The sequence below is a fragment of the Notechis scutatus genome, chromosome 5 (assembly GCF_049901735.1).
Source record: "Notechis scutatus isolate UNSWTSFEM ecotype Mainland chromosome 5, rNotScu1.2, whole genome shotgun sequence".
Classification (NCBI taxonomy): Eukaryota; Metazoa; Chordata; class Lepidosauria; order Squamata; family Elapidae; genus Notechis; species Notechis scutatus.
The window spans coordinates 3,944,554-3,963,754 of NC_142013.1; positions in this window are offsets into that span (position 1 = coordinate 3,944,554).

A 19,201-nucleotide genomic window follows, 5' to 3' on the forward strand; every position below is an offset into this window, starting at 1 on the left:
AGGGATTTAATTGCAAATCGAAGTCAGGTTCCCCTGGAAAGCTGCCACTCGTTGTAAATGTGAGCTGTTTGCCAAGTGTCCAAAATGTGATCATGGGATTATGGAGCATAGGTGTGCATGCACATCTGTTTGTTTGTGACAGTCATAACTTGGAGGCTGGAGTTCTTCTAAGAAGCTTTTTAAAGTTTGCTGGTCATTTCCAATGGTCATTAAACAGCCGCCTGTAAGTCGAAGACTAGATATATTCTCTGTTTGCCTGGGGACTCTGCTGTCTTTACCTAACCATCCTGGTTTATAAATTACAGTTTGTCGCTTAGGATCTTATCTGATAGTAGCCAAAGGTGGTTTTTTCCCCAAGAGGCAACTGGACTTTCTGATTTTTTCCTTTTGAAATGGTGGAGAATGGAAGGATTGATATTTCTTGCATTGGATTTATATCCTTCCCTTCCCCACCATCCAATCAGAGCTGAAGAAGCTTTAACAGATCATCAGAGTTGGAAGGGACCTTGTAGGTCATCTAGTCCAACCCTCTCCCGCCCAAGCAGGAAACCCTACACCATTTCTGACAGAGGGCAGTCCAGTCTCTTCTTGAAAGTCTCAAGTGATGAAGCTCCCACAACTTCTGAAGGCAACTTCTGTTCCATGGGTTGATTGTTCTCACTGTCATAAAGTTTCTCCTTATTTCCAAGTTGAATCTCTCCTTGTACAGTTTCCATCCATTATTCCTTGTCTGGCCTTCCAGTGCCTTGGACAATAGCTTGACCCCCTTCCTCCTCTCTGGGGCAGCCCCTCAAATATTGGAAGATGCTCTCCTGTCTCCCCTGGTCCTTCCCTAGACTAGCCAGGCCCAGTTCCTGCAACCGTCCATCATTTGTTTTAGCCTGCAGTCCCCTAATTATCCTGGTTGCTCTACTCTGCACTTTTTCTACAGTCTCAACATCTTTTTTATAACGTGGTGAACAAAACTGGATGCAGTACTCTAGGTGTAGTTTTACTAAGGCTTTATAGAGTGGTATTAGTGCCTCCCTTGAGACTTTTTGTGGACCTGATCCAGTCTTTTGATGGTCCCAGTTCCGAAGCTTGGTTCCAGCAAGAAGAAAAAGCAAATTATGCTTAAAAAGTCTTACATCTGCTCTGCTGGGCTGGTTTTCATTTCAGCCCCCAAATCTGAATTTAACAGAATAACAGAATAATAGAATAACTACCCTATGACAATCATTAAGTGTTGTACCTGATGATTCTTGACTCTTGACGACTGGATCTTTTCTTTTATGCACACTGAGAGCATTTGCACCAAAGACAAATTCCTTGTGTGTCCAATCACATTTGGCCAATAAAAGAATCCTATTCTATTCTATTCTATTCTATTCTATTCTATTCTATTCTATTCTATTCTATTCTATTCTATTCTATTCTATTCTATTCTATTCTATTCTAACAAAATAACAGAGTTGGAAGGGACCTCGTGGGGTCTACTAGTCCAACCCCTTCCTCAGGCAGGAAACCCTATACCATTTCAGACCAATGTTGTGGTTTGCCAGCAGCCGGTGAGGACGGCAGAGGTATCAGACAGCGGGGACAAAAGGGAACTGGTCAGGGAGTCTGGGGAGGACTTGGACAAGGGTCCTGCATCTGATGCAGGGTTGGGGCCAGGGCCATCTGGGAGTGGGGTGCTGACTCCGGAGGCTCCAGAATCTGGCAGCAGCGAGGAAGAGGAACAAGGGGAGCCTGTTCCCAGTGTGCATATGCGTAGAGCTGCTAGAAGGCGAGAGCAGCTGAGACAAAAGGGGCGACTCGGGAGTAAGGCTGGCAGGTGATGGCCCCTCCCATCAGGGATAAAAGTCAGACCTCAATGACGAAACCTTTGCAGGAAGCAAAGCAGTTCAGTAATTCTCCAAGTCCCCCGTGAAGCTCTGTATTCTGGTCAGTTTTTTTCTAGATTTTTGGGTTGGTTGATGTTAGCTTTCATTGGACTTCTGCTTCTTGGCAGCCTTCAACAGCATTGAAAAGCGTGCTCTTATCTGGAGGAACTGTGTCCAATGAGTTTTGGCTGGGAATGCAAGTAATTCCCAGCGTAGCATTAAAAAAGGTTTTCCTTTTAAATTCAGTTTGTGTTTTATTAAGTTTGACGAAGCCTGGGTCAGAACAACAAATGGCTATTCATTCTCTTCTTAAAAACCTCCAATGTTGGAGCACCCACGACTTCAAGGGGAAAGTTGTTCCACTGGTTTCTTGTCCTCACAGTCAGGAAATTCCTCAATTCCAGGTTGCTTCTCTCCAGGGGTGGGATTCAAATTTTTCAACAACCGGTTCTTTGGGCGTGGATTAGTTGGTGGGCGTGGCTTAGTTGGTGGGCGTGACTTGGTGGTCATGTGACTGGGGCGTGGCTTGGTGGTCATGTTATTGGCTGGGCGTGGCCAACTCAACATCACTCACATTGAGGCACACATCTCCTCGCCTGGCCTCTCATGACTGTGGGGATGCTGCAACAGTCGTAAGTGTGAAAAAGGGTCATAAGTCACTTTTTTCAGTGCCATTGTAACTTTGAATGGTCACTCCACACAAGCAAAGTGCCAGCAAAGGAGGGGAAAAAACTCCAGAGAAGTTCCTGAGACAGGAAGTCTAGTCCTGCCAAGAATGTAATAAGGGTTAACGGAGAGGCAGTTTCTGTAAGCAACACCAGAATGTTTCCTTCCTGCCTTCCTTACAGGATTAGCCCAGGAATTTCTTCTAACAACCGGTTCTCCGAACTGCTTAGAATGTTAACAACCGGTTCTAGCGAATAGGTGCGAACTGGTAGAATCCCACCCTGCTTCTCTCCTTGATGAGTTTCTACCCATTGCTTCTTGCCCTGCCTTCTGCTGCTTTGGAGAATAGCTTGAGCCTCTCTTCTTTGGGACAACCCCATAAATATTGCAAGACTGCTATCATGCCACCCCTGGTCCTTCTTTTCTCTAGACTAGACCTACCCAATTCCTGCAATTGTTCTTCATTATGTTTCAGCCTCCAGTCCCCTAATCTCCTTTGTTCAATTTAACAGATTAACAAGAGTTGGAAGGGACCTTGTAGGTCATCTAGTCCAACCCCCTCCGCCCAAGCAGGAGACTCTGCACCAGTGGTGGGATTCAAAATTATTTACTACCAGTTCTGTGGGTGTGGCTTGGTGGGTGTGGCAGGGGAAGGTTACTGGAAAATCCCCATTCCCTCCCCACCCCGCTAACCTGCTTTCCAGCTCCGTTCTCCCGTGCAGGGCAACAAAAGGAGACCCAGCCTGGGACTCAATGGGAGGCGGAGAAGAGATGGGGTTGGCGGGGCCAGTCAGAGGTGGCATTGGCCGGTTCTCCGAACTACTCAAAATTTCCACTACTGGTTCTCCACAACTGGTCAGAACCTGTTGAATACCCACCTCTGCCCTGCACCACTTCTGACAGAAGGCAGTCCAAGTTCTTCTTGAAAGCCTCCAGTGATGAATTTCAACTGTCCTCTGGTTATTTCTGGATTCTCCTGCTCGGATAAAGAGGAGATCATGCCTGTTAGGAATATAAATCATCTAACAGGTATTTGGGTTAGAAACATATAAACCAGGATAAACATTTTAGTACTATGTCTTTAAGAGATTGCAAAAACTGCAACTGGGTGTGGTTTTTCAAACAGCCATAAGATGGAGCCAGAAACCTGGGTTGTTTAGTCTTAGTCTCAGAAGAGAGTGTGTCTGAGTTGAGTATCTCTGTTTCCTTCTGTTGGAAAGTATTGCCGTTGCTCCATTTCTTCTAATTGACTGATGTTACTGGATTTGATGTAAGTCTGATACTGAACTGTTTTTTGACACTGGACTTTGTTACTGGATTATCCCTGGATGAAAACTGACTGATTTTACCTGTGAATGACTTTTGGACTACCTATTTGAACTTTGCTTAAACCTTTCTGGAAGTAAAAACCTACATTTACTGTACAGTGTATCTGTGTACTGTGTGTGTATTATTCAAACACTTCTCTCAAATACGTCTCCCTGTATGCGCTCATTCTCCTAACGGGGAATTACCTCAACAATGCCAAACAGAGCTAGCTCCTTCCTCACTTTCTTTTTTAACCCTGCATATTTGTCCCTTTCCCCCCCCCCCTCCTCCTCCATCTCTGTCTAGTCATGTTTTTCCAGATGTGACCTTTTCCACGGTCGAAGGAGTTCCCCGCAGGAAGCAAAGCACAGCCTGGAGATGCCGCAGGGCAGGGGTGTATTTCCAAAACAAGCGGGATGGAGCCATGTTAGGAACCTCCCCATATAAGGACTGTTTCTGGGGGTGCAGACCAAAGGTCATCTCCGGAGGTTTAGAAGACGTCCGCCTCACTCCAGACAGAATTCTTTTTTTTTTTATTAGAATTTCTTATAAGGCCAAGAATTCCTCTCCATCAAAGCTGCAAAAAAACCCTTCTGTATTAGAATAGAATAGAATAGAATAGAATAGAATAGAATTCTTTATTGGCCAAGTGTGATTGGACACACAAGGAATTTGTCTTGGTGCAAATGCTCTCAGTATACATAAAAGGAAAAATGTATTCATCGAGAGTCAATAATCAGGTACAACACTTAATAATAGTCATAAGGTACAATAAGCAATCAAATCATACTAGAAGAATAGAATAGAATAGAATAGAATAGAATAGAATAGAATAGAATAGAATAGAATAGAATAGAATAGAACAGAATTCTTTATTGGCCAAGTGTGATTGGACACACAAGGAATTTTCTTTGGTGCAAATGCTCTCAGTATACATAAAAGGAAAAATATATTCATCAAGAGTCAATAATCATCAGGTACAACACTTAATTATAGTCATAGGGTACAATCAGCAATCAAATCATACTAGAAGAATAGAATAGAATAGAATAATAGAATAGAATAGAATAGAATAGAATAGAATAGAATAGAATCCTTTATTGGCCAAGTGTGATTGGACACACAAGGAATTTGTCTTGGTGCAAATGCTCTCAGTGGACATCAAAGAAAAGATACATTCGTCAAGAGTCAAGAATCATACGGTACAACACTTAATTATAGACATAGGGTACAATAGGAATAAGAATAGGAATAGGAATAGGAATGAAATAGAATAGAATAGAATAGAATAGAATAGAATAGAATAGAATAGAATAGAATAGAATAGAATAGAATTCTTTATCGGCCAAGTGTGATTGGCCACAAAAGGAATTTGTCTTGGTGCAAATGCTCTCAGTGTACATAAAAGAAAAGATGCATTCATCAAGAGTCAAGAATCATACGGTACAACACTTAATTATAGTCATAGGGTACAATCAGCAATCAAATCATACTAGGAAACAGTCCAGATAAATCGTAAGGATACAAGCAACAAAGTTACAGTCATACAGTCACAAGTGGGAGGGGATGGGTGATAAGGAGTGATGAGAAGATTAATAGTAATAGTAATGCAGACTTTGTAAATAGTTGGACAGTATTGAGGTAATTATTTGTTTAGCAGAATGACGGCATTGGGGAAAAAACTCCCCTTGTGTCTAGTTCTGGTGTGCAGGGCTCTACAGCCTCGTTTTGAGGGAAGGAGTTGAAACAGTTTATGTCCAGGGTGTGAGGGGTCTGTAGATATTTTCACAGGCCTCTTTTTGACTCGTGCAGTATGAAGGTCCTCCATGGAAGGGAGGTTGGTAGCCATTGTTTTTTCTGCAGTCCTAATTCCTCTCTGGAGTCTGTGTCTGTCCTGTTGGGTTGCAGAGGCAAACCAGACAGTTATAGAGGTGCAGATGACAGACTGAATGAGGATCTTGTAGACAAGGCAGGCTTGTCTCACTTATGCACATTTGGGACAACCACAAGAAGAGGTGCACCCTTAATCCCAAATGCCACTCTGGTTTGTGTGGCCCCTGAAACTTGCACTTGAAGTTTCAGGGTTCGAGGTTGGCTGATTTTAAGGCTAGGGCCAAAGCTGGAAACTTTGATTCTTTCCTCCCCCTTTAAGGTGGCTTCAGAAAGGCAGGCTGTTCCCGTTTGCTTTAAGGTTTTAATTAAAGTTTATGGTAAGTTGAAGAACAAACACAATCAAAAATTGAGATGGAAGGAAAGAAAGGAGAGGAGGAAAGGAGAAAGGAAAGGAGAAAGAAGAAGAGAGGAGGGGAGGGGAAAGGAGAGATGAGAGGAGAGAAAGAGGAAGGAGGGGCGGAAGGGAAGAGGGAAGGAAGGAAAGGAAGGAATAACAATAATGGAATAATAAAGAAGAAGGAAGGAAGGAAGGAAGGAAGGAAGGAAGGAAGGAAGGAAGGAAAGGAAGGAAGAAAGAAAGAAAGAAAGAAAGAAAGAAAGAAAGAAAGAAAGAAAGAAAGAAAGAAAGAAAGAAAGAAGAAAGGGAGGGAGGGAGGGAGGGAGGGAAGGAAGGAAGGAAAGAGGAAGGGAGGGAGGAAGGATGAAAGCAAGGAAGAAAGGAGAAGCGGAAAGGGAAGGTGTATAGAAGGAGAGGAAGGAAGGAAGGAGGGGGGAAGGGAAGAGGGAAGGAAGTAGAGGAAGGAAGGAATAACAATAATGGAATAATAAAGAAGAAAGAAAGAAGGAAGGAAGAAAAGAAAGAAAGAAAAAGTCAGGAAGGAAAGAGGAAGGGAGGAAGGAAGGACGAAAGCAAGGAAGGAAGGAGAAGGGAAGGGAAGGGGTATAGAGGAAGAGGAAGGAAGGAATAATAACAGAAAGAAAGGGAGAGGGGGAGGGAGGGAGGGGGGAAGGAAGGATGCAAGAAAGGATAAGGAAGAAAGGAAATAGAAACAATGATTTCTGATGTTTTCATTGCAGTAGAATACAAGAAATTGCCACCTCAACCTTTTTCTTTCTTTACATTTTAAAATATGATTGTTTGAGCTTAGCTGTTTTCTCGCAGACATTTCATTACCAACTAGATAACATCATCAGTGCTAGAAAGGAGGGGTTTTTGCTCCCTTCAAGCCAGCCACTTGTATATAAACAGAGCAGAAATCCACTCCCGTCTAGCATTGATGATGTTACCAATGATGTAGCCAAATGAAGCGGCCTGAAAGGTCAAAAACAAAATATGCATTTACTAGAAATCCTCTGACCCCTTACCTTGCTTCTTATAGAAATATTGTGCAAAACCACGAAATTGCTGAACTAAGGAACTGGAAGTAAGCATGTTTCAGTGAATAAGGATCTGGGTCTGGAAAATAACAGATATGTAGTTTTCCTTTTTGGTATAGTTTAACATAAGAAACACCCCGGGGCTAGGCTGAGGTTATGAAATGTATAAAAGTGACGCCTCAGGAAGAGCCAGGGGGGGTTCAGAATTTGCCATGCTAAATGCTCTGAACCTTTGTGCACAAATAAAAACCTATATTCTCCAACCTTTCGTGGTCTTGTGTCTTGATTTGGAAACAGGATCTGCTGCAACATTTATGGCGACTCCGCCGGGACACAAGGGGCCCTGAGGCCCGCTGGAGGGTCCACCCCGGGTGCCAGCGACTGGGTGAGTTGAAGGGAACATCCCAGGCGCCATCGGTCCTTTGAATCCGAGGGACTTCCCGAGACTACCCTGTTCTGGCGACGGCGGTTGACACCCCCAAGGACCACAGGTGAAAGGTGAGGAGACCAGGACATCTTCCAGCCGGCCGGTGGAGAAGGAAGACGCCTGCAGGCAAGTAATGAATTTGGGAAAATAATCCCTCCCTGCAAACAGGGACGGAGGAGAGGACTGATCACCCTCTCTTAGGTAAAGGAGGAGGAAAGAAAAAAGGATCAAAAAAATTTATTTATTTATTTATTTATTTGATTTGCCAGTTGTTTACAAGATAATAAGTATAAGTGTATACATAGTTGTGAATACATGAAATGGGTACATATAAGAAAAATAAAAGAATAAGAGAAACAATAGGACAGGGACGGTAGGCACGTTGGTGCGCTTATGCACGCCCCTACAGACCTCTTAGGAAAGGGGTGAGGTCAATAGTAGACAGTCTAAGGTTAAAGTTTTTGGGGTTTGGGGAAGAAACTACAGAGTCAGGTAGAGTATTCCAGACATTGACCACTCTGTTGCTGAAGTCGTATTTCCTGCAATCAAGTTTGGTGCGGCTAACCTTGAGTTTGTATCTATTGTGTGCTCTTGTGTTGTTATGGTTGAAGCTGAAGTATTCATTGACAGGTAGGACATTGCAATGTATGATTTTATATACCATGCTTAAGTCAGACCGAAGACGGCGTAATTCAAGGTTTTCTAGTTCTAGAATTTCAAGTCTGGTGGCATAAGGTGCAACAATGGCGGCAGCTATGATGTGGACCCCTAAGGGTAGGGGAATTAGTCTGCCGAGGGGTGGCAGACCAGGGTTAGGACGCAACCAGTGCGCCCTTTATAAAAAGGAAGGACATTGGAAGGGTGAATGTCCTGAAAAGAATAAGGAAAAGGGACCAGGTGGAAGAGGAGGGCATTTTCAGAGGGGCCTCTGAATACCCCTGGGTATACCGAATACCCCTAACCAGTTACACAGGTTAGGGAATCTCAACAAGAATGTGGAATTCTTGTAGTTGTTGCTGCAGGAGGTAGAACGAACCCTTAGGGGTGACTCTAATACGAAGGGCGTGAAAATACCCTTTAGAGTAGTTATTGAGCCAGTGGAATGAGGAAAACCTACTCCCTTGGATTAAAAGTTTAAGTAAGAACAAAATGATAAATTTGTGCATTGAAAAATGGCAAAATACATAATTGAGGAACCACAATACAGGTAGGAGCATCTGGGGGAAACAAGCAAATGTAGGTTAGGTCCTGAGCCCCCAGCAGATAGTAAAATACTTTTGGCTAAAGAAGAGTCAAAATGGGGACACGTTAAACAGTAAAAGTTGTCTTTAAAAAGAAAAGTGGAGTTCAAACTTGCTCATGAGAGCCCTGGCCAGGTGCAAATGAGGTGTGAAAGGAGGTCTCTATAGATCTTGATCTTTAAAAATAAGCTAGCCTCGTCTGAGAGATTCTAAGATAGATAGAGAACAATTTGGATCTTTAAAAATACGCCAGTGTTGTCTGGGAGATCCAAACTAGAAAGATAAGGGGCAGAACACCCAGGGCAGAGACAGGTAGTAAAAATCTAGGGCTTCACAATGAGTGTAACATCAAGTAAAAGTGAGAAGTTCACTAGAACAATAAGAAAAAGAGCCCAATTAGTGACACCTCAAGTTAAATACTTAGGTTATACTATAAGTTGGGGCCACAGAGCTATAGGACATGAGAAAAAGGAAGTTGTGTGCTGGATTGCAGAACCAATGGCAAAAAAAAATCAGAAAATAAAATACAAGCTGAATAGTCAAGACCTTGTTGATGACCCAAGCTCTGTAAAGGACCTTGGAATACTCACCTCTAATGATCTGAGTGCTAGAGCCCACTGCAACTACATAGCCAAAAAGGCATTAAGAGTTGTTAACCTAATCCTACGTAGCTTTTTCTCTGGCAATATCACACTACTAACCAGAGCATACAAAACATTTGCTAGACCAATACTCGAATACAGTTCATCAGTCTGGAACCCTCATTACGTATCTGATATTAGCACAATTGAGAAAGTCCAGAAATATTTCACAAGAAGAGTTCTCCACTCTTCTACTCGTTGTAGAATACCTTATGCCACCAGACTTGAAATTCTAGAACTAGAAAACCTTGAATTACGCCGTCTTCGGTCTGACTTAAGCATGGTATATAAAATCATACATTGCAATGTCCTACCTGTCAATGAATACTTCAGCTTCAACCATAACAACACAAGAGCACACAATAGATACAAACTCAAAGTAAACCGCACCAAACTTGATTGCAGGAAATACGACTTCAGCAACAGAGTGGTCAACGTCTGGAATACTCTACCCGACTCTGTAGTCTCTTCCCCAAACCCCAAAAACTTTAACCTTAGACTGTCTACTATTGACCTCACCCCTTTCCTAAGAGGTCTGTAGGGGGCGTGCATAAGCGCACCAACGTGCCTACCGTCCCTGTCCTATTGTTTCTCTATTCTTTTATTTTTCTTATATGTACCCATCTCATGTATTCACAACTATGTATACACTTATACTTATTATCTTGTAAACAATTGACAAATCAAATAAATAAATAAATAAATAAATAAAAACCAACCGACAGGAGTTTTTTTTAAGCAGCAGGCTATTGTAGAAATTTTGCCCTGCTAGCCAAATCACTCTATGAGTCCACAAAGCGGGGAGAAAGGGAACCCTTTGTTTGGACCTGTGAACAAAAACAGGTTTTTGAGACTTAAAAATAATTAGCATCTCAAGCTCCTGTTATGGGACTTCCCAACCTTGAGAAATCTTTCAATTTGTATGTGGACTCAAAGGATAATATGGCTCTTGGAGTCCTGGCTCTAGAAAAGGGGAAGTGGCAACAACCCATTGCTAAAGAACAATAAAAGTGGAGATTTAAAGGGACGAAACCTCCCCAGGTCTGGAAATGTTGTGTGTGTGAATGTGTCTGTGTGTAATCATTTCCAAACCTGGAGGATGGGACCCTCAACAGTAAAAAAAGAAAAAAAGAGAGAGGAATGGAGCTCATTGACTTGTGTGAAAAAGTTCTCAGAAATGAATTGTAAGTAATGATTGATTTGCTTGGAGAAAGAATGTAAGAATGAAATGTAATTTTTGTGTGAGAAAGTGCTTATGCAAGCAGTCTGATTACAGTATAAATGTGTGAGTACGTTGATGATGAAAAAAACAACAATAAACATTGGTGTAAATGTCTGTGTGTTGACCCCCGTCCCAGATTAAAAGGAGAGTACTTTCATATAAAGAAATTGCCTGTATGAGGAAATGAGAAAGCTCTCATGGAGAAATGTGTGCGATTTACTAAAGTTGGAAAGAGGGGGAGGAACAGAGAAAATTAGATGATGGAAAAATAAAATATGTCAGGAGTCATTGCATCTGAAGTTCCACCAAGATCACTGGATAAAATTGCACGTGGGACAAAGAAATTGCAAGATTGAATTTTTAGTGGATACTGGGACATCCTGGACATCTTGAAGAATAATCCCTCTGGGATGCTACATTAGCCAGACTTCGAATTTCAAAATCAAGAAATCAAAATCAACCCATGCCCCATCATATTTAAAATTATAGTATGTAGAGAGAGATCAAATATCTTGGACACTTGATTAGTGAAGGGAATAGAAAAATAACTCCTGTTAGAAATTGGGGAACTAAGAGAGACTTCAGAAAGTTTTGGGGACTGTTAGGCAATTGTCAAAAAATTGAAAACAGCACTTAAAACGGCTCCAGTTCTCTCACTGCCTGATGGAGATTAAAAAAAAAACAAAAACCTTTCCACATATTTGTAACAGTCTGTGATGGAATAACAGAAAAGGGTTCTTAGCTCATAAATGGGGAGGTCTCTTACAACCAGTAGCCTTCCTGCAAATTAATGGACCCTGTAATACGGCGGTGGCCGGTCTGTATTCGGCTATTGCCGCCACAACTCTCTTAGTACAAGAAAGAAGAAACCACACATTTGGGGAGAGGGCTTTGGTGGTTACAACCCAACATAAGATCAGGAGCATCCTGCCTCGATGAGCTCAGGGATGGTTGGCCAATTCTTGTATCCTAAAGTATGAGGGAATCCTCATAGAAGACCCTAATTTGGTCCTCTCCATAAGCAATCGTGTGAACCTTGCTCAATTCTTGATGAGAGGGGGAATGAGCGAAGGGGACCAACATGATTGTGTAGCACTACTTTATAGATGGAAGTGCCAAAGTAGTGGAAGGAGAGATGGGATGTTGTTGGGGATCCCATACTGTGAGAAGGAGGGTTTGCCTAGAACTGAGTTAACAGACAAAATTGTGAGAACATATATTCTTGAATTGTCCCAGTCTCTCTTTTAAGACAGAAAGGGGTCCTTGCACAAACACCACCTTGGACTTTGTTGTACACAAATTTAAGGCAGACAGTGGTTTTTGATAAAATCATGGAAGGAACAAACTGTACATTCCTTTTCTATTTAGGACTGAGTAGTTGCCGCTGTATTTCCCCAACATAAAATAACAACCACAGAACAAATCCCACTGCTAAATTCACCTGATCTTATAACTGTCTTGAGACTGGTGTACATACTGAATGTTTGGATGGTGGAGGTTGGGAAATTACATGTGAGGACTTTCAATAGAGGGGAAGAAGAGAAACTTTTAATGGGACTAAAGTGGCCTGAGAACACGTGAACAATTTAGGAACCTTGAAAAAGCAACACGACCAAAACCAAGACCAACAGTCTGGTTGCAACTAGCCCCCTTTTGTAGAGAATCCATAGCGCACAGCATACACGTGCAGTCGCCCTTCCAAACTGTGGCCCAAACTTTACCAGCTTAGTCAGCAGACATGACACGCTCTGCTGCTAATGAGCTATAAGAAAGAGCCAAGAGTGGGGTCAGGAAATGTCTGCAAGAAAACCATTAAACTCAAACAGCACCAAGGACCCCCACAGTTCAACCCAGAGCTGCAAGCATTCGGTTCCATTTCCAAATATTTCAAGCCATTTTTGTATTAACAAAATCATGCTGATCATCAAAACTTAAAATTAAAATTTCATCCCCCGCCCCCCCCCGCCACAGTTTCAATAACGAAGTCCAGAAGTGATTTCCAAGTGGAAACAAAGCTAAGAGAAATTCTTCCCTTCAATTAAAACAACCCATTTTGTCATCTCCACGGGCTCCATTGCGGGAGCCTCTTTCTCATCCTGCTTTGGCAGAGCTGGCAGAGACCACTGTGGTTGTGCGTTGTGCCCACCCATGGGGCAACATCGCACATCTAGTCTCTCTTGGGGTGCCTCGTGCAATGTCAAAAAGAAATGCGACTTCTGATTGCTTAACTAAACCCCAGTTGGCTGGCTGTGTGCATTGTGTGTTACTTATTCATGTAATTTAGTTATATTTACACAGCCCACCCGATCTTTGGACTTTTGGATGGCTGACAAGATGAAAACAAACAACCCCTGCTTGGCCTAGTGGTTAAAGGCACCAGGATAGAAAGCAGGAGATGGTGAGTTCTAGTCCCGCCTTAGGCCTGAAAGCCAGCTGGGTGGGACAATCACCAGGAGACGGTGAGTTCTAGTCCCGCTTTAGGCATGAAAGCCAGCTGGGTGACTTTGAACCAATCACCAGGAGACAGTGAGTTCTAGTTCTGCCTTAGGCATGAAAGCCAGCTGGGTGACTTTGGACCAATCACCAGGACAGTGAGTTCTAGTTCTGCCTTAGGCATGAAAGCCAGCTGGGTGACTTTGAACCAATCACCAGACTATGAGTTCTAGTTTCACCTTAAGCATGAAAGTTGGCTGGGTGACTTTGGGCCAATTACTAGGAAAGAGAGAGTTCTAGTTCTACCTTAGCCATGAAAGCCAGCTGGGTGACATAGTATTGTTGTTGGAGATTAAAAGAGGAGGAGGAAGGTGTGTTGGATATGTTCACTGCCTTGAGTTTTTTGTAAAAACCATAAAGGTGGGATAAAAATAAGTTAAATTAAATACCCCTCCCAAATATAATCACCATCACCATGGTTGGCTGAGGAATTCTGGGAGTTGAAGTCTATACATCTTAAATATTCTTAGATTGAGAAACACTCAACTAGAGTCAATACAGAATTATGCTTTTGTTAGGAGAATATCTGTGTGTGGGGTTGTCAAAAAGTCAAGATGGCAGCCGAAGCCCCGCCCTCTTTTTAACACGTATGTTTTAGGGGAGGGGCTTCAGTCACAGGTGGCAGCCCTCTCCCTCTTGACCCTGCCTGTGGACATGCCTATGGTTTCAAGCCACATTCACACAATATACGAACTCGGTGACCAAATTTACCTGTTTTGCAGATCTGCCGCTGACCTTAAATCACATGCTAACCATCCAGGTTAATTCAACACGCGCTAAACCATAAAGCCAAACTACAGTGAATAAGCAAGCATTGTGTGCCTTCACCACTGGAGAACAAAACTAAGTGAGCGTGAAGTTCTTTTTCCGGAGTTCTGCGATCCTGAACTGCCTTTTGACAAGGGGGGGAAAGTGGGCATCGATAAATTTTCGAAGCTGTCTGAGGCAGGACATTCCAGGGTGTCACATTTGCGAAGAGGAGAAAGATAGATAAGGCTGGCCAGTCAGCTGAACACCTGGGAGGAAAAAGGCGACTTCCATTTTGAGCCTGGCTAGATTTTTAAAAAACAAAACAAAACATGGGAAGAAGGGTTAGATGTATGAAGACTGTTTGAAAATGTTTTTAGTATTTTAACCGCAAAGTGTTTTTCGAATTGTAAGCTGCTCAGAGTTATTGGGTGAGATGGGTGGCTGTGCAAATCAGATAGCTAGACAGAGAGAGAGGGACAGGGAGAGAGAGGGAGGGAGAGATGATAGAGGATAGAGATGATAGAAGATAGAGATAGATAGATAGATAGATAGATAGATAGATAGATAGATAGATAGATAGATGATATAGAGATAGATAGATAGATAGATAGATAGATAGATAGATAGATAGTGATATATAGCGATAGATAGATAGATAGATAGATAGATAGATAGATAGATAGATAGATAGATAGATAGATAGATAGATAGATAGATAAAGATAGATAGAGATAGATAGGCAAGAAAGAAAGAAAGAAAGAAAGAAAGAAAGAAAGAAAGAAAGAAAGAAAGAAAGAAAGAAAGAAAGAAAGAAAGAGATAGATAGATAGATAGATAGATAGATAGATAGATAGATAGATAGATAGATAGATAGATAGATAGATAGATAGATAGATAGATAGATAAGAGATAGATAGATAAGAGATAGATAAATATAAATAGATTGATGATAGATAAGAGATAGATAGATAGATATAGATAGATATATGATAGATAAGAGATAGATGATAGATAAGAGATAGAGATGAAAGAAGGAAGGAAGGAAGGAAGGAAGGAAGAAAGGAAAGAAAGAAAGAAAGAAAGAAAGAAAGAAAGAAAGAAAGAAAGAAAGAAAGAAAAAACTTTGAAGAACACTTATGTGTCAGATAGTCTGTAAGCACACAGAGCCATCCATGTTCCTAATCAAATTAGACACTGCAGCATGTGATTGGGATTTCCAGATTGAATAAATTCCAATCAAATGCAATCATTTCAAATCAAATTTAATTTAATCGGTTCCAAACCAGATTGCTAAAATGGGAACCGATTCACTCCCCCATGCCTACTCTGATGAAAGCCAGGGCTGGTTTAGATGCCCTCTCCATACCCCTCCTCACTTATCTCATTGCTCTCCTTTCCTCTCATTATGGGAGCAGGGAAGAAACTTTAAAGCAGAGCGACTGAGTCTGGGAGCCTACAATAAAAAGAGGAAAGAAATAGAAAAATACAATAAAATAGTAAAATAAAATAGAAATGTAAAATAACATGCAATAAGTAAAATAAAACAGAATAATAAAATAAAATAATCACAATAATCTAATCTAATCTACATTACATTACTTAATTTTGATTATTTTTATATAATCTAATATCTAATAATATAACAAAATATATATTACATTACATTATTCTGATTATTTTATTATATATCTAATATCTAATCTAATCTAATATTACCTTATTTTGATTATTTGATTAAATATAATATATGACAGTATTGTTATGTTGTTATGTTATAATAAGTTATTATGTTATAGTATATTATTATAATAACATATACTGTAGTATCTTATATGTTATGTTATAGTATGTAATTACAATATATTATATTATATTATATTACATTATATTATATTATATTATATTATATTATATTATATATTATATTATATTACATTACATTATATTATATTATATTATATTATATTATATTATGTGGATATGAAATTATACAATACGATATGATATACGATATATGATGATATAATATGATATATGATGTACGATGTATGATATACGATACATGATATACGATATAGTATGATGATATGATATATGATAATATAGTGCATCTTTGCTCCCTGTCAGAGTCTATTGGGGCACAGCAGCGACCTGACAGCGCCTAGCTGCATCCATTGAGTTTCCGCCTGCCAGACCGAAACCAAAGAGCATCCAACTCCAATCTTTTTGTTACCATGTTGGACCAACCAAGATTGTGAAAGAGGAAAGTAACTTAATGCCACGCAATGAGTTACCAAAATGTTTGTGTCCTGGAAATTTGAGTGCCCTGTTCTCACCCTTTTTTTCTCAGGGGATACTCCCTTCTCTCTGCTGAGAAAATTAAGTAGGTGGTAAAAGGAGCCCCGGGTTCAATTTCCAAAGATTTTCCCCCTACCTTGCATAATCATGCAACAATACATGTTCCTGGCATGTGCCACATTCTCTTCGGCTTTAAGTTCTTGCACGCTGAGTCACACGGAACAAATTCCCACGGCAAAAGAGACATCGATTCTTCTTCTTCTTCTTCTTCTTCTTCTTCTTCTTCTTCTTCTTCTTCTTCTTCTTCTTCTTCTTCTTCTTCTTCTTCTTCTTCTTCTTCTTCCTCTAATTTTTCTAAATCATCATCTTCCTCCTCCTCCTCCTCCTCTTCTTATTTTATTTTGTCAAGCATATGTTAGATAACAGATATAGGTATAAACATGATTATTAATACATGAAATATTAATACATGAAATAATACATTCCATATTTTCTTTTCTTTTCTTTTTTTTTTCTTTTCTTTTCTTTTCTATTCTGATTTCTTATTCTATTCTACTTTCTGTTCTTTTCTGTTCTCTTCTCTTCTATTTTGATTTCTTATTCTATTCTATTCCTCATTCCATTCCATTCCATATATTCTATTCTATTCTATTCTATTCTATTCTATTCTATTCTATTTATTCTTATTCTATTCTTCATTCCATTCCATATTTTCTTTTCTTTTCTTTTCTTTTCTTTTCTTTTCTTTTCTTTTCTTCTTTTCTTTTCTTTTCTTTTCTTTTCTATTCTATTCTATTCTATTCTATTTACTCTTATTCTATTCTTCATTCCATTCCATATTTTCTTTTCTATTCTATTCTATTTATTCTTATTCTATTTTTCATTCCATTCCATCTTTCATTTTATTTTATTTTATTTTATTTTATTTTTTCTTTTCTATTCTATTCTATTCTATTCTATTCTATTCTATTCTATTCTATTTATTCTTATTCTATTCTTCATTCCATTCCATATTTTCTATTCTATTCTATTCTATTCTATTCTATTCTATTCTATTCTATTCTATTCTTTTCTTTTCTTTTCTATTCTATTCTATTCTATTCTTGTTGTATTTTTTTGGGGGGGAAACTCCCAATAGAAAACATCCTGGTCTATGGGTCTATTTTAAATCCCATCATTTCTTCCAACCCATTTCCCAATCCAAGTAACCGGATATTTTTCGAAGGAGGTGGAAGGGGACGGATTCAAAGTGGCAAACTTGAGGGTTATTCTCTTAAAGCTGGTGAGCTTTAGTCGCAGCTGAGACCATCCCTTCCCCTCCTGCAATCTTAAGTCTTTCCAGCTACAACTGGATCATCCTGTGAGTTGCTGCCACCACCACCACAGGGACGGGAGTTTCCTAAGAAGGGTGGGGAGGGAGGGAGGGAGTAAGGTTACTCTTAAAGGCTGGCTTCTTTTCCTTCTCCTCCGCCTCTCTCCTCCGTCCCACGGGGCTGGTTTTTCTTCTTCTTTTTTTTAAAAAAGAGGGTTGCAGCTGGAAATTCCAGGAAAAAAAAAAAACCGGCCCCTTGACTCACGAGGAGGGTTGGTCATGTGGAAACCATCTTAAAACCCAAAGAAGGGTGTGTGTGTGCGTGTGTGTGTGCGTGCAGTCTGGCCATAGCCACACACCGTGGGCCTTTCTGGAAAAGCGCCTGAACCTCCAGCCATTGTTGGCCTGGGGTGCATGCAGAGAACCAAGCTGGACGACGCCTGCACTCCTGCGTTTGGAATCAAACTCTGTGGGTTGATTTTTCTCTTTCTTTTCTCTTCCCTTCTTTCTTCTTCTTTTTTCATACGACATTTTTTTTTATTTTTTATTTTGGCTACAAACATATCATTGTGTGAACAGTGTGATTTTACGTTTTGGAACAAACAGGACAAACATTTTTTCTTTCTCTGTTTTTCTTTCCCTTCCTTTCTTCCTTCCAGTCATCCTTCCGTTCTCTCTCTCTCTTCTTTTTCTCTTTCTCTTTTTCTCTATGTCTCTTTCCCTCGCTCTCTTTCTCTCCCTTTCTTACTTCCTTTCTTTCCCTAACACTCTTTGCTTCACTTCTTCCACTTTCTTTGTTCCTTTCTTTTTCTTTCTCTCCTTTGCTCTCTTTCTCTCTCTCTTACTTTCTCCCTCCCATCCCCTTTCTTCTTTCTTTCCCTCTTTCTTTTCCTCTTTCTCTCTTTCTCTTTCCCTCCCCCTCCCTCCCTTTCTTTTCTTCTTTTCTTCTTTCCCTCTATCCCTTCCTCTCTTTCTCTTTCTTACTTTCTTTCTCCCTCCATCCCCCTTTCTTTTCTCTTTCTTTTTCCTTTCTTTCTTTTCCTCTTTCTCTTTCTCTCTCTCTTTTCCCTCTTTTCCCCCCATATAATGGGAGATGTCACAAAAGTTTGTTTCTTTTCCTCTTTCTTTTCCACTTTCTTTATCTCTCTTTCCCTCCCTCCCTCCCTTTCTTTTCCTCTTTCTCTCTCTTTCTTACTTTCATTCTCCCTCCATCTCCCTTTTTCTTTCTTTCTTTTTCTTTTCTTTTTCCTCTTTCTCTCCTTCTCTCTCTCTCCCTTTCTCTCTCTCCCCTCTCCCCCTCTATCTCCATGTTATGGGAGATGTCACGAAAGTTTATTTCTTTCTTTTCCTCTCTCTCTCTCTCTTTCCCTCCCTCCCTTACTTTCTTTTCCTTTCTCTCTCTCCCTTGCTCTCTTTCTCTGTCTTACTTTCTTTCTCCCTCCATCCCCCTTTCTCTTTCTTTCTTTCTTTCTTTCTTTCTTTCTTTCTTTCTTTCTTTCTTTCTTTCCTTTCCTTTCCTTTCCTTTCCTTTCCTTTCCTTTCCTTTCCTTTCCTTTCCTTTCCTTTCCTTTCCTTTCCTTTCCTTTCCTTTCCTTTCCTCTCTCTCTTTCCCTCCCTTACTTTCTTTTCCTTTCTCTCTCTCTCCCTTGCTCTCTCTCTTTCTTACTTTCTTTCTCCGTCCCTCCCTCCCCTTCTTTCTTTCTTTCTTTCT